Source organism: Myotis lucifugus, unplaced genomic scaffold (genome assembly GCF_000147115.1).
Source record: "Myotis lucifugus unplaced genomic scaffold, Myoluc2.0 scaffold_53, whole genome shotgun sequence".
Classification (NCBI taxonomy): domain Eukaryota; kingdom Metazoa; phylum Chordata; class Mammalia; order Chiroptera; family Vespertilionidae; genus Myotis; species Myotis lucifugus.
Genome location: NW_005871101.1, coordinates 6,502,598 through 6,518,180, shown reverse-complemented (window position 1 = coordinate 6,518,180; position 15,583 = coordinate 6,502,598).

The window sequence follows — 15,583 nt, the reverse complement described above, 5'->3', positions numbered from 1 at the left end:
TATGGACTATGAATTTTTTTTCTCTCTCAAGTTTAAAATTGTGCCCATCAGCTTCACATAACCACTAAATTTTAGGTTAATTTCTATTTTCTCCAAAGAGATGTTTTCTCTTAAAAATCTCAGTCATGCCAAAACCGGTTTGGCTCAGTGGATAGAGCGTCAGCCTGCAGACTGAAAGGTCCCAGGTTCGATTCCGGTCAAGGGCATGTACCTTGATTGTGGGCACATCCCCAGTAGGAGATGTGCAGGAGGCAGCTGATAGATGTTTCTCTCTCATTGATGTTTCTAACTCTCTATCTCTCTCCCTTCCTCTCTGTAAAAAATCAATAAAATATATTTTTAAAAAAATCTCAGTCATTAGTCTATTCCAATAATTACTTAACACAGAGGTGAGGATTAGCTTTTCCTGGAAAAGTTCTCTTATGTCTGGAATATTTTCTTTTCTAATCATCTAGGCATTACAATTCTCTGATACCATTATAATACTATCTTTTAATTAAGGAGTTTTCTCAGATTGCATCATATTAAATTTCCAATGTTCTTAGCCTAGAAACAAATTGCCACAAGAACCTTAGCTAGCCATAGCCTATCACATTTTACTGATAAGCAGTCTTGACATAAAAGTATTTTTTATAGTATACTAGAGGCCCAGCATGTGAAATCGTGCAAGACCCAGACCTGCCGCGCCCCTGCGAGGCCCATCAATGCACCTCCCCTGATTAGCCAATGGGAAGGGTAGCGGTGTGACACCAATTTGCATGTTTCTCTTTTATTAGTGTAGATATTTAGTAAATTTGAAAAATACAAAACAATTTTATATTTTAAATCCAATGAAATTATTGTTTTTATACAACAAATAGTTAATGCATGCCTTTTTATTATTCTCAGAGTTGTGTTACATTTCAAATATACAATAATTGGCAAAACAGACTAGGTTCTTACCTTGATGAGCTTAAACCTTTAATCAGGGAGACCTCTTTGTCCACAGATTCACACAATGCATAGTTTAAAAAAAAAGTAGTTTGAGGAAAAATTCTGTTGAGCTATGAAAATATTTATAAAATGAATCTGATATTGTCTGAGGAGTTTAGCTAAAGCTTCTATGAGGAAGTGGCTTTTAACTTCAGAGTTGAAGTATGCATTAAGTAAGATAAAGCTAGGATTTAACATGTAGAGAAATGCAGTTTAAAAATGGAAGTATATTTACCAAAGAATGAGGAACAATGATTCATAATCCTATAATCAAATAAGGCACATAAGGTTATGGGTACACGTTGAATGCCATTTAATCTGGCTCTGGTGCGCCAGAGCATGCTCCCATAGAGTTGTTCATCTCAGCTCTGTTAGGAAAGGTAAGTTGATGCCAGCCATGAAAGGGGGAAACCTGTTATTTTAGACAGAGGAACTTACTGAGAAAACCATGACAAGTCCTTTAAGATGTTTGGAAATAAATTAGACAAAAACAACAACTATTCAAAGATTTTTTTTTTTAATCAGGAAGTTGACATAATCAGTTTAAGATTTCACATAGATACTTCTGAACTCAATGTGCTGAAAGATTTGGAGAGGGAGGGCCTACAATCAAGATGAGGTGACTATTCTAGGAATAGAAGGGAGTAATCAAAATTCCAGAGAGTATTGTGAATAGTGGCTATTTTGAGGAATTTTAGAAGACTGATGAGTCAGGGCTTTTGAATTGATTTGTTCCAGGTTGTAAGAGAGAAGAAGAATATAGGAAGTAAGGTAGAATGCTGCAGCTTGTCATCTGAGGAAGGCAGATTGAAATATGATATTGATAAAATCAATTTTTAATGAGACTGAAATTTAAAGTAGATGCCTATGTGGGCATTTGGTTGCAGTTGTGTTGAAATAAAGGTCATTAGCATTTAGAAGGGTAAAATAACTAAACTAAGAGGTTAGGATATATAAGATTAATCAAAGTGGATGTTGAAGTCACTCAAGTGCATAGGAATTAGAAAGATGTACTAGACAGAATGACATTGAGAAAGTTTAGAGGGTGTGAAACTTTTAATATCAGATGAGAGAGTTGTAGATGGGAGGAATGCATGAATTACCGTTTAGTCAGAAGATTATATCAGACATCACTTCACCATGTTAATTCTATTTATATTTATTTATGGTTTATTTGTATTTTTGCTTATATATGTTGTCACTTTTATTGTTATGTGGTTATAAATACAGAAAGTATGCTGGCATGAAAGGAAATCACCAGACCACAACAAAACACAAGAGAAAGGAAAACACAATTAGCTATAGTAGCAATATGATATTAATCTAAAGAGTGAGCTTTAACTTACATAAATATGGGAAATTGCTTTGTGAACCAGCATTCAATACAACCATGAAGGAAAAGAATAAGGCCCTTTCATTGTACCTGGGGGAAGTAAGTGCATAGATGCGGCTCTGACAAATATGTTCCTTCTTGTGCTTATGAGATCTTTATGTATTTATTTTTTACTAAAGAAGTCAGAAAAAAATGTTGATTTTAGTTAAATGATGCTACATTCAAGAAACTTGGACTTTAAAAATGGCATAGAAAAGCAATGGAGGATAAACAGGGCATTTTACCAATATTTAAAAGCCATCCTAACCTATAAGTACTTATTAGGGAAAGATACACTATTGGAAAGTTATTTTATCTTGTTCAAAGTAAAAATAAAAAATTTGCATCTTACCTGAAAAAAAAATTATTCCCTGAAAGAGTGTTTCTGAAAATGAAGAACATAAGGATTTGGTATTTTTTTGCTTACCTGATCTTGTAAAAATGATATTCAGATATCCAACCCAGGAAAAAATATTCCTTGGTGTATAAGAGGCTCAGAAAACAGTGGCTTCCAGAGCACCAATAGCTACCAGCTATAAGTGATATCCATCACAAATCAAATACATCCCTTTCATCTTCAGTCTGGAGAGCAGGAGCCCAGCTGCCCCTTATGTGCATGGATGCTATCAAAAGGATAAGAAGTGACTCTTCACTGTAATGAGACTGGCAAAACCTGCTCCAGCTAGCTCAGAAAAAATAAAAACAAAGGTTTTTCCTACTCAAGTGATGTTAAATGTAGATTGTGTAAAATGTTTTATTTTGTCAGGACAAATCAGAACCAGGGATCATATGCATTTCTTCTTTGGCTCCTATATGACTAGATTTTTTTTAACTTGTGGACCAAGAATATAAATCAAAAAAGGAAAATATAGAAATGTTAGCTAATGTCTTACTTCCCCCTGAAAATAAATCTCTCTGTCATTTTATTTATATACTAGAGGCCCAGTGCATGGGATTTGTGCACTCGTCGGGGGCATGGCCTGCAAGGATCAGCCCACTGTGGGAGTAACGCTCATCTTGGTCAAGCTGAGTGGCGCTCCCACTGTGGGAGCACACTGACCACCAGGGGCAGCTCCTGCATTGAGAGTCTGGCCCCTGGTGGTCAGTGCACATCATAGTGACTGGTCGACTGGTCATTCCACTGTTTGGTCGCTGGGCTTTTATTATACAGGCTATATATATTACTCATGAAGTTTCATCTATGTCTTACACATGTCATTACCTTTTGTCTATCCATAAAATGTCTGTCTACCCCTTTCCCCCAATCTGATTATTCCCCAATTACCTTCAAGAAATAGGTTCATAGCCACAGATTTTGTGTTCTGGATCCAGATGAGGGTCCAGTTGATTTTAGCAACTAGTATTAGTAATAGTTGAAATTTTGGTCAACACAGGTTGGGAAAGACAGGTTGTAGGGTATAAGTCAATCAAAGCCAGACATGGAACACTCCAAAACATGAGAAAAGTACATAATGGCTACACAAAGTCTCTGGTCCCCTAAGTCAGACATTGTTAAACTCTTGATTACTCTGGCCCACTTTCATGACAAACTCTCGGTTTAAGCTCTCTGGTTTCAACCAATGCTTCATAAACTTTTTCCATTGGTCTGGAATTAAGTTTTCACTGGTTTGCAAGAGAAAAAATATGAAAAATAAGTATTAATGTGATTAGTTTTTTTATATAGAAACATTTATTCAAAGACTGTCATGTGTTTAGAGATTATGCCCTGCCTACATTTGTAATGACAACAAATGATAATTTGAACTTACTTGTTTTATTTTTTCATTCTGTAAATTAAATATCAGAAATTATATGTTAATTTACTGATCTTTTTACTGATGTTTAGTCTATAAAAATTAAAGGACTTCATTGCCACTTAGTTACACTGTAGATACAATTCTCTTATTGATAAAAGTATATCAAAGAATTTAGTAACTGTAAAAAACCTCACATTCTCAGATGATTTTTAATCCTAGTTCTTTCATTTATTCTCTCTAAAACATTATTAAAACTTACCATATGCCTGACACTAATATATATATATATATATATATATATATATATATATATATATATATCAAAACAAGTTTCCTTCTTTAAGCTTAAATTCTACTTCAGGGGCAATAAACAAATAAATAGATTCATTAATTTATACACATACATAAAAACAGTGTATGCTATGCAGAAAATTAAAGGTGACATCCATCTTTTTTTTAAATTTTGTTTTATTACTTAAAATATTACAAAGAGTAGTACATATGTTTCCTTTATTTTTTCCCCCTTGACCTTCCCCCGGCCTCCCCTATCCCCCAGTGTCTTGTGTCCATTGGTTATGCTTATATGCATGCATACAAGTCCTTTGGTTGATCTCTTACCCTGCCCCCCGCAACCCTCCCCGGCCTTCCTGCTGTAGTTTGACAGTCTGTTCGATGCTGCTCTGCCTCTGTATCTATTTTTGTTCATCAGTTTATAATGGTCTTTATTATCCATAAATGAGTGAGATCATGTGGTATTTTTCTTTCATTGACTGGCTTATTTCACTTAGCATAATGCTCTCCAGTTCTATCCATGCTGTTGCAAATGGTAAGAATTCCTTCTTTTTTACAGCAGCATAGTATTTCATTGTGTAGATGTACCACAGTTTTCTAATCCATGCATCTGTTGGTGGGCACTTAGGCTGTTTCCAAATCTTAGCTATGGTGAATTGTGCTGCTATGAACATAGGGAAGCATATATCCTTTCTGATTGATGTAAATGTAAGATGGGAAACCATAAAAATAATAGAGGAATCCAAAGGCAACAAAATATCAGATATATGCTGAAGCAATTTCTTCACTGATACAGCTCCTAGGGCATTGGAAACTAAAGAGAAAATAAACAAATGGGACTACATCAAAATGAAAAGCTTCTGCTCAGCAAAAGAAACCATCAACAAAACAACAAGAAAGCCCACTGCATGGGAGAACATATTTGCCAATGTTATCACCGATAAGGGTTTAATCTCCAACATTTATAGGGAACTCATACAACTTAACAAAAGGAAGATAAACAATCCAATCAAAAAATGGGCAAAGGACATAAATAGACACTTTTCAAAAGAGGACATTCAGAAAGCCAAGAGACATATGAAAACATGCTCAAAGCCACTAATCATCCCAGAGATGCAAATCAAAACAAAAATGAGGTACCATCTCACACCTGTCAGAATGGCCATCATCAACAAATCAACAAACGACAAGTGCTGGCGAGATTGCGGAGAAAAAGGAACACTTGTGCACTGCTGGTGGGAATGCAGACTGGTGCAGCCACTATGGAAGACAATATGGAGTTTCCTCAAAAAGTTAAAAATAGAACTCCCATTTGACCCAGTGATCCCACTTCTAGGAATATATCCTAACATCTATCTTTTTATGGTGTGGCCCTTTAAATTATATTTGAAGATAATTTATTTGTTAAAAATACTGTACAATTGACTTGAGGACTAAAATGTGTTTTCCAGAGTAGTGCTAAGGACTGGAATTTTGTGTTATAGTTTCTACATTGTCTGTTATGATGAAGCTGTGCATCAGCATCTTTTTATAGCAGTAGTTCTCAACTGGGACAACGCTGTCCTCTCGAACATTTGTCAATGAATGGAGACACTTTCGGTTGGCACAGACTGGAAGCGGTGGGGGAGTAGCTGCTGGAATCAAATAGGTAGACACCAGAGATCGTGTTCAACATCCTACAATGTACAAGACAGATCCCATGATAAAGAATCATTTTGCCTGAAATGTCAATAGTGCTGAGACTTAGGAACCCTATTTTATAGACACGAATAATAAAATATATTCTGACCATTAATTTCTTGAAAACCTAGGTGGTGCCAGCTTATGGTAAATATCTCTCTCTCTCTCTCTCTCTCTCTCTCTCTCTCTCTCTCTCTCTCTCTCTCCTCTATCCTCTCCCTTTTGATTGCCTAGTGTCTGAACACTTTTACTGTGTTTGAGAAAACTCCTACATATGATTCTTAGTGAAAGCTGAATAAGCCCCCCATAAGCTTAAAAATATCAGCGATTACATTTTCCTTGCAACTAGTACATAGTCATGTGGCATCGGCTCAACAACAACAATAGAATAACCCACCCAGACCTTCAATTAGTAATTGGGGATGCAAGCAAATGGGGATGGCCATAATCATTCTCTGCAGCAGCTACCGGAATGCCAACTTCCTGGGAAAATGGAGCAGTGGTGATAGGGCTGGTTGTATTGGCAGTTCAAACTGCTGTTTGGTGCCTGGCAGCTGCAAGGCTTTCATCACCAAACCTGCTCTGCACTGTGATTTAGGAGGTGGTTTCTGGATGCACAACCTGATGCTGTGGCCCAACCAGGAATTATGAGAATTTCCCAGTATCTCTTAATAAACTTTTGTTCTATTTTTTTCCAGCTAGAATGGGAATCAGTTTATTTCTAACAACAACAAAAAAACATCTTGATAAAAGCTACTTTTTGCTCTTGCTCTATGGGTATCTTGATATTTATATTTTGTGACTATATCTTGAGAAGATATATATCAATGTATATATTTAATTTTATTTTCCTTTTATCTTTTTACTTTTTATAATTATATACACGGAGTGGCCAGATTATTATGACCACCTGACATTTGTAGGCAAATTAGCTATATTTTGCACTGAAGTTGCTAGAGGGCCAGACCATTATAAATAGGGAAGCAGGTTGTTTACCACGACAGTAGAAGTGATTTTTTTTCTTAAGATATGAGTAAACAACGCGATTTAACAGCCTTTGAATGTATGGCAAATTAGCCATACACTGCATTGTATGGGATATGGAAGACGAAGGCCTGTTCGAACACCTTTTCTGTTTGCAGTTACCAAGATAAAACGTCTCCAATTCGTACAGGAACACAAGGATTGGACAGTCAAGCATTGGAAAAAAGTCATGTGGTCCGATGAATCACGTTTCCAGTTGCATCATGCAGATGGCAGAGTGAGAATTTGGTGGAAACAGCATGAAAGCATGCACCCCACATGCATGAGTACAACCCTTCAAGCTGGTGTGGGCAGTGTTATGGTTTGGGGCATGTTTTCCTGGAATGATTTGGGCCCTTTAATTCATGTGGAACAAGGTCTGAATAGTACAACATACCTAAGTATCGTTGCTGGTCAGGTTCATCCTATCATGTTGATGGTGTATCCCAATGGAGATGGCTTCTTCCAACAAGACAATGCACCATGCCACGGTGCTCGTATTGTGCAGGAGTGGTTGCAAGAACATGAGGGAGACTTTACCTTGCTTAGGTGGCCCCCACAATCTCCAGATCTCAATCCAATTGAGCATTTGTAGGATGAAGTTAAAAGAGCCATCAGGCAGCTGGTTCCACAACCATCAAATCTCACAGGACTGGACAGTGCTATTCATCAGGCATGGTGTCAGATTCCTCGCATCACCTTTCAGCATCTGGTGGGGTCAATGCCAAGAAGAATCACTGCAGTATTGAAGGCAAAAGGTGGCCCAACAAAGTACTGATGGGGTGGTCATAATAATCTGGCCACTCAATGTATAAAAGCATATAAAATACGGATAGAGTTCTCTTTTTTTTAGTAGCAAACCAAACCCATATACCATCATCCAGCTTATGAAAAAAAAATTTACCAGAGATTATGTGTTCTCTGTGTGTCCCTAAACATTTGACCCATCTCTCTCCACAGAGAGAAAGCAACCCCACTGAATATATATGTATAATTTAATTATTAGAGGCCTGATGCATGAAATTCATGCAAGGGTAGGCCTTCCTTTCCCCAGCTACTGTCACCCGCTTTCCTCCGGCACCTGGGACCCAGACATCCCTCTGGCTGCCGGCAACTGGGACCCAGAATTCCCTCCACCTGCCAGCACCCAGGCTTCCTCTGGCAGCCGGGCAGCCAGCCCTGCCCCCCTCCTGTCCTGGCCTTGGCCTGGCACTGCCTGCATCTGCTGCGACACCCCATTCCCTCTTGGTTGATCGCCCCACCAGCCGGTGGCCTGGGCCTCCCTCTATGGGGCAATCATGGGGTGATGGCAAGGCCCCCCAAACAATTGCATCGCACCCACCTTGGCTGGCCTGGCACCAGTGCATGTCAGGTGGTCGTCTGGACAGTCATTCTGTTGCTTGGCCATTTGGTTGATTTGCATATTATGCTTTTATTGTCTATATATATAAAAGCCTAAGTGACTGAACGAGTGGTCAACTGGTCACTATGATGCGCACTGACCACTAGGGGGCAGATGCTCAATACAGGAGCTGCCCCCTGGTGGTCAGTGCACTCCCACAGCCAACCTCCCATGGCCCCAATTAGCCCACATCACTGGCCAGCTTGAGGAACCACACCCATGCACAGATTTGTGCACCGGGCTTCTAGTTATAGATATGTATATATATGAGAATATTCTGGTATATGTGTATATATATCCTGATATATGTTTATATATTCTTATATATTCAATAAATGTATTCTAATGTATATATACTGATTTTTAGCATATCTGAAAAATGTATGAATGACTTTTGAAAGTTAACAAAGAATTAAAGCTTCCTGTCATTAATAACAAAAATGAATTTGGATAATACAATTATGTTCCTTTTTGAAAACTAAAATCCAGTTTAGTGTTGAAATGCAGATTCCTCAATTACAATCTGAAAATCTACAATTCCTCAAGTACAATATAGAAACTGTAAATCAGAATCTTTGTCATTAGAAACTGGAATTTTAAAGACATATCCATCTTTTCCAGTGGTATATTTTCAATATGCAGCTCTCTCTCCTGTTCCCTCTTTTCTCTCTCTCCTTTGGCCACCTTCCTCTCAGCCTTTTTAAAACATTTTCCCAAATTATGAAAGACCCCGTTAGTTTTTTAAAATATCAAGATAATACAAAAACAAAATTTATTTAAAATTTTATTTTTCATAATTATCTGACATTAATAACTCACCATATAAGAATCAGCCCTCATTTCTTACAACTGCTTACTGTAGTTCATCAGTGTTTTTAGTTTTTAGCATACAAATATTTCATCTCCTTGGATAAATTTATTCCTAGGTATTTTATTTTATTTATTATTTTTAAACATATTTTTATTGATTTCAGAGAAAGAAAGGGAGAGGAAGAAAGAAATAGAAACTTCAATGTTAAGAGAGAATCATTGATCAGCTGCCTCCTGCCTGCCCCATAATGGGGACAGAGCCTGCAACCAGGGTGTGTATCCTGACCAGAATCGAATCACGACCTCCTAGGTCAATGTTCAACCATTGAGCTATGTCGGCAGGGCAGTATTTTATTTTATTGATTTTTTGATGCTATTGTAAATGGGATTGTTTTCTTAATTTCTCTTTCTGATAGAACAATTGTATGTAAACACAATTGATTTTTGCTTATTGATTCTGTATCCATCAAATTCACTGAATTCATTTATTAGTTCTAACAATTTGTTGGTGAAGTCCTTAGGGTTTTCTATGTATAAGATCATGTCTTATAGATACTCATGTCTCTGTAAAAAAAGGCAATTTTACTTCTTTTTTACTGATTTGTATACTTTTTAATTTTTCTTGCCTAAATTATTTGTGAATTAAAATAATTTCAATAAAGTGCACCCTTCTCCTTCTTTCTGGAATATTCTTACTTTTCAAAACCATTCCTTAACCTTTATACAATCTTTAAACAGTTTCCTTAATTGCTTTTCTATTTATCTGTAGACATCATCTATGTACTAATAACTTCCATGTTTATATTACCATCCTAGTGACTTCCTTTCTGAGATCCAGTTGGTTAATAACTCTATCCTAGTGTCAAATAAACATTTGAAGCTCAGCATTTCGGAAACTGAATTCATTTTCTTCCTATCTAAGCCAGTGCTTCATTTTTTTCTTTGTTTCGTGTTTGAATGCATGAACTTCTACCTGCTTTCCCTAATAATAATGTTAGAAATAAGTCTCAAATCCACTCTCCTCATCTTTTAATTTTTAGAATTCATGCTCCTAAATGGATTTACAGTCATCTGCAATATTGTAGTCTCTAAACAAAACTTCGTATCTGAAATAATGCTTCTCCTAGATCCATATTCCATACAGCCACGACAGTTATCTTTACAAAACAAATATATGAGATTTCTATGTTTTTTGTTTGCACTTCATCATTTGGTCACTGTGGAAATGCCATGTCCTATCTACCCAACATCTCCTCGTATAGTCCACTTAAGTGTATAACCCTTGACCTAACTTTATTCTGTCTAGTAGGTATACCCTTCTCATTCTTATTGGAATATTCCTGGTTTTCAAAACCAGTCCTTATCCTTTATTACTACACTACAGGCCAGGTGCACAAAATTTGTGCACTAGGGGTGGGGGTTCCTCATCCGACCTGCGCCTCTCGCAGTCTGGGAACCCTCAGGGGATAGCCAGCAGTCAGACACCCCTCTAGCAGTCCGGTATCCCTCTCACAGTCCAACACCCCTTGCTTCTTACCTACTGCCAGCTTGCTCGCTACCCCTTACCTCTAGGCTCACTGCTTAGCACTGCTGCAGAGGCGGGAGAGGCTCCTGCCACTGCCACTGTGCTCACCAGCTGTGAGCCTGGCTTCTGGCTGAGCGGCGCTCCCCCTGTGGGAGTACACTGACAACCAGCAGGCAGCTTCTGCGTTGAGCGTCTCCCCCGTGGTGGTCAGTGCACATCACAGGGACTGGTTGTTCTGCCATTAAGTTGATTTGCATATTAGGGTTTTATTGTATAGGATTATGCTTTGGTTGGTTGAAAGGCCAGTCAACTGGACACTTAGCAATTTGGGCTTTTATTATATAGGATCTATAGCTATATGATATTTCAACTCATTTTTAAAATATCTTAATATCAGCATCATCAATATTAGCATTGCTACCATTAAAGCCTGCATTCATAACAAATTAAGCACTCTATACACATTATGTTATTGTGCTAATGTTAGAGTTGACAAAATGGAAGGTTAAAAGATTATATAAATTACCTAATATTACAAAATTTGTATGTAGTAAAAACAGCATAAAATTCAAACTTTTCCTGATTTTACAACCTATCATACTAACTTGATTTACAATACCACTTCCATAATTTCCATATACATCTATTATTATATATACCACATAATCTTGTACTTAAATTTGTTTACATGAATATCATTAGTATATTATCCATCCAAGACTGGATATTCCCTTATAGTGTGTTATTGTAAGATATTTGTGAATATATCTCTGAATATACCTATATCTGTATATGGAACATCTGCTGAATCATCTGACTCTCTATAGCTATATCATATAAAAGAATAAAACATAGAAAATAGGAACAAAAATTACTGATGTATGGAAAGCGTATATACCTGTGAAAAACATTATAAAAAACATTAACCTCAAAATAAATTGAGATTCCAATTAATTTTAATAATATAGTTTTGGGGATTTTCTTTTAATTTAAATACTAGAACTTTATATAGTATAAAAATTGCAATGTCAAAAATATTAATAAAAATTGGTATTATTTTAATAGGTATTAGATAATGTTATTATAAACCAGAATAAAGAAAATAATGACATTATACTAACAAAAATAGGTCATAGAAACAGAAAAATAACCATACATAATCACTACTATCTGCTATGTATTTTCTATTTTAAATTCATGAGGAAGTCATTTCTAAAATAATTTATGAATACTGATTATTAATTAAAAACTATTAATATATTTTTGCCACATGTGCCATCATTGCAGCTTAATAAAATATGCAAACTTAAAAAAGAAAAGAAAAAAGATAAAATATAATATTGGGCAATTCAAATACAGCAAAAATATATACATTTTTGCTAAATAAAAACTTTTGCACATTAAAAATATAATATAATGCCAAATAAATATGGAGAGAAATTGCAGAACATATGATAATAAAGTGGTTAATATTTTTATTTTATATAAAATTTACAAATGATGATAGGAAAATGCTACAGATCCTATAAAAACATTGGCCAGACATCTCTAAATGTCAAAATAAATTAGTTGATAAACAATTTTCAACATCTTTCAGAATAAAAAATCATATTAGCATAAAAAGAAGTCATTTATCACTAGGACATTAGAAAAATTAAGTTGAAACATTTCAATGTTTGGTGGTGACTGAGTTCATGATGATAAAGATGTAATTAGGTAAGTTTGTTCTGAAAGGCCAATGGATGTCATATGTCTAGATTCTAGAACCTTAATTTATATATTTTGATTTATATTTCTTCTTAAATTTATTGCAACAAAATAATTAGAATTATAGGTGAAAGTTTATATGCACAAATGTGAATCTTTGCATTATTCATGATAAAAATCAGAAAAACATTAAATTTTCAGTAATGTGGATATATATAAATATCATTGTACATTTAATAAAGAAATACTATATGGCTTTAAATGATCATTGAACATCATGATGATAGGCTCATGATACAGAATTAAACAATTAAGCATATTATAAAAGGATATTATTTGTTGTTCATTATATTTATTTGTATTCATATGTCAAATTTAATAGTAAGTTACTATAATTAATTTAGAATTAGAAATTTTGTTTTCATCTTTATATTGCTTTAATTTTTATAATATATAGTATTTTTATTTTCATTAGTAGAATTTTCTTAGAAATTATCTTTTCAAAGTACATGTATCTCTAAAAATGCTCATAATTTAATAATTAGAATAAACAGAACTGGATAAAATGTTACAACTATTCTAATGAACACTGTAAAAATAACATAAACAAAAGCTTAAAAATGAAAAATTTAAACATATTCAATAAGTGCCACAATGGCTGAGTTAATTTGATGCAGTTTTTATATGTTTTTCTAGTTTCCCAATGTTTTACATGTTATTATCACCTAAATAAAAATGTTAATAATGAATTTTATATCAAAGTTCATTAAAAAATTCCAAGATATGTGTCCTAGTTATTTCAGTGTGCTATAACAAATTTCTGTAGACTGTGTGTTTTAAACAACAAACATTTATATTTCAAAGATCTGGAGGCTGGGAATTCCAAGATCAAGGTGTTAGCAAACTTGGTGTCTGCTTAAAGCCTTCTTTCCGATTTATATTTGGCCATCTCCACACATCCTCACATGGCAGAGAACCCAGGGATCTTCTTGGGGTCCTTTTTATAGGGGACACTCATTTCAGTCATGAGGGTGTAGCCTCATAACCTAAATACCTTTCTAAAAGGCATCTCCTCCTAATACCATTGTATTGGGAATCTGAATGTAAACATAGAAATTTGGGGGTGGCACAAATCTTTAGTACACAATGTGCAAAATAATAATAAAAAATAAAATGTTACACATGATTTAAAATTTTCAAGATATTAATTGCTTTTATGAATAATTATACAATAATGTTTTTAAATTATTTTTATTATTGGCATTATTACAGATGTCCCTCATTCCCATCCCCCTTTTCCCCACTTCCACCCAGACCCTGCCCTCCCCTCTCTCTGGCACTCACCATGTTGTTTGTGTCCCAAGCTTAGTAAGTCATGTAGCCACAGGAGGAGGCTAATGTGTACTCTTTCAAAAAATAAAAAAAGATAACTGACAATTGTGAACGGCCAGCAGACTTGAAGATTGTCACTACTATATAGTGCTCATGGGCCAAATTTTATATAAGTGCCTTTGGTGCCTACACAATGATAAAATTTTATATAAAATGTTTATTTCTGCAATCATTTCTAAGTTGCTAATTTAATAAAAATAATTCTACAGTGTAAGATAACATTAATATTTCAGAGTTCACAAAACCAATAATTTCCTCAGGTATCCACAATAGCTGGGTATGACAAATATAGTTTACCTGAAACTGAATTTTATCTCCCAGAATCAGTTATGTGAGGACAGCACCTGTGACTGTTCTGTTCATCTTTCTCAATATTCAACTGAACTTAATTGAAATTTTAAAATAGTGTGCAGTTCATACTACTAACGTTGAAAGACTATTAGAATCTAATTATTTAAAAGATTATAATTATAATCTAACTTATTCCTTTTATCAGCACCATGACTGTTTTTATTGAAGTTGGAACAGAAAGAAAAAAAAAATGCCTGTACCTGGCTATAGTGTTAGAAAATAAATGAAGAAAATACAAAATGGAGGATAATAAAAATTAGCTACATAAACAGAATAATTATAGTTACCAGAAATATTTTTAAAAATCAGCATCTCCATATCAACTGTATTTGGCACTCATGTCTTCTTTTTGATTTGGGAATAATATTTTTATAATGTTGGAAATGTTCACGACTTAGCATACTACAGCTGCAACTACCATTCAAATTTTCACACTGATTATACTTTCTAATTACAACTGGGATGTAAAACAGATTTGATATTAAGCTACACTGAAATGGAAGAAATTAAAACAGAGCTATACTTTGGAAGTAGTATATTCTTTGGGAAACTACAAATTTTAAGGCAGCATTAGCCAATTAAAAACACCAGGCTAGTTCTTGAATAAAGCATTAAAGCAAAAGGTTACTTTCACACTTGAGTGGTATATATCAAAACAAGCATTTTCCTAATGGGCATCCTTGTGGCAAATTAAATGAAAAGCTAGACTATACAATAAAAAGATGATCATTTGCACAGTTCATGCATTTTTAGAAGCCTTTTCTGTCTCCTCGGTCGGCTAATTTCAGCAATACATATTTCACTAATTTACTCATGTATATTTATCAGGCATTTGTGTTTCTAGTGAAAGTGTTCTCTCCATGACTAACTTTATCCTTTCAGGAATGAGCCTGCTAGAGTGTGACATATACAACACCGTGTAATTTAAAAATCTAATATATTCTTATATAAAGTGTGGATCCAATATTGCTTCCTCAGGACACAGTATTGTTTACAAATGAAGGAAAACAAACCACTCTTGCATTAGGTCCTGAAAATATATGCTGGGTAAAAGTAATTTGTCCGCTCCCAAAGTAATTCCGGACCTGAAAGTCAATTGGATAAAGGGTTAGCAGAGAATTTGAGATGAGCAAATGTGGGGTAGAATGACCCAGTAAGACTTTTGCACTTGCTCTTTACTGCTTCAGTAACACACTGGGTTTTTATCTCCATGCCTTTGCGATACGGTTTTGATTCTGAATGCCTGTTTTTCTGATTCCCAGTATCTAGATTACATTCACCTTTTAAAGTCTAAATCAAGA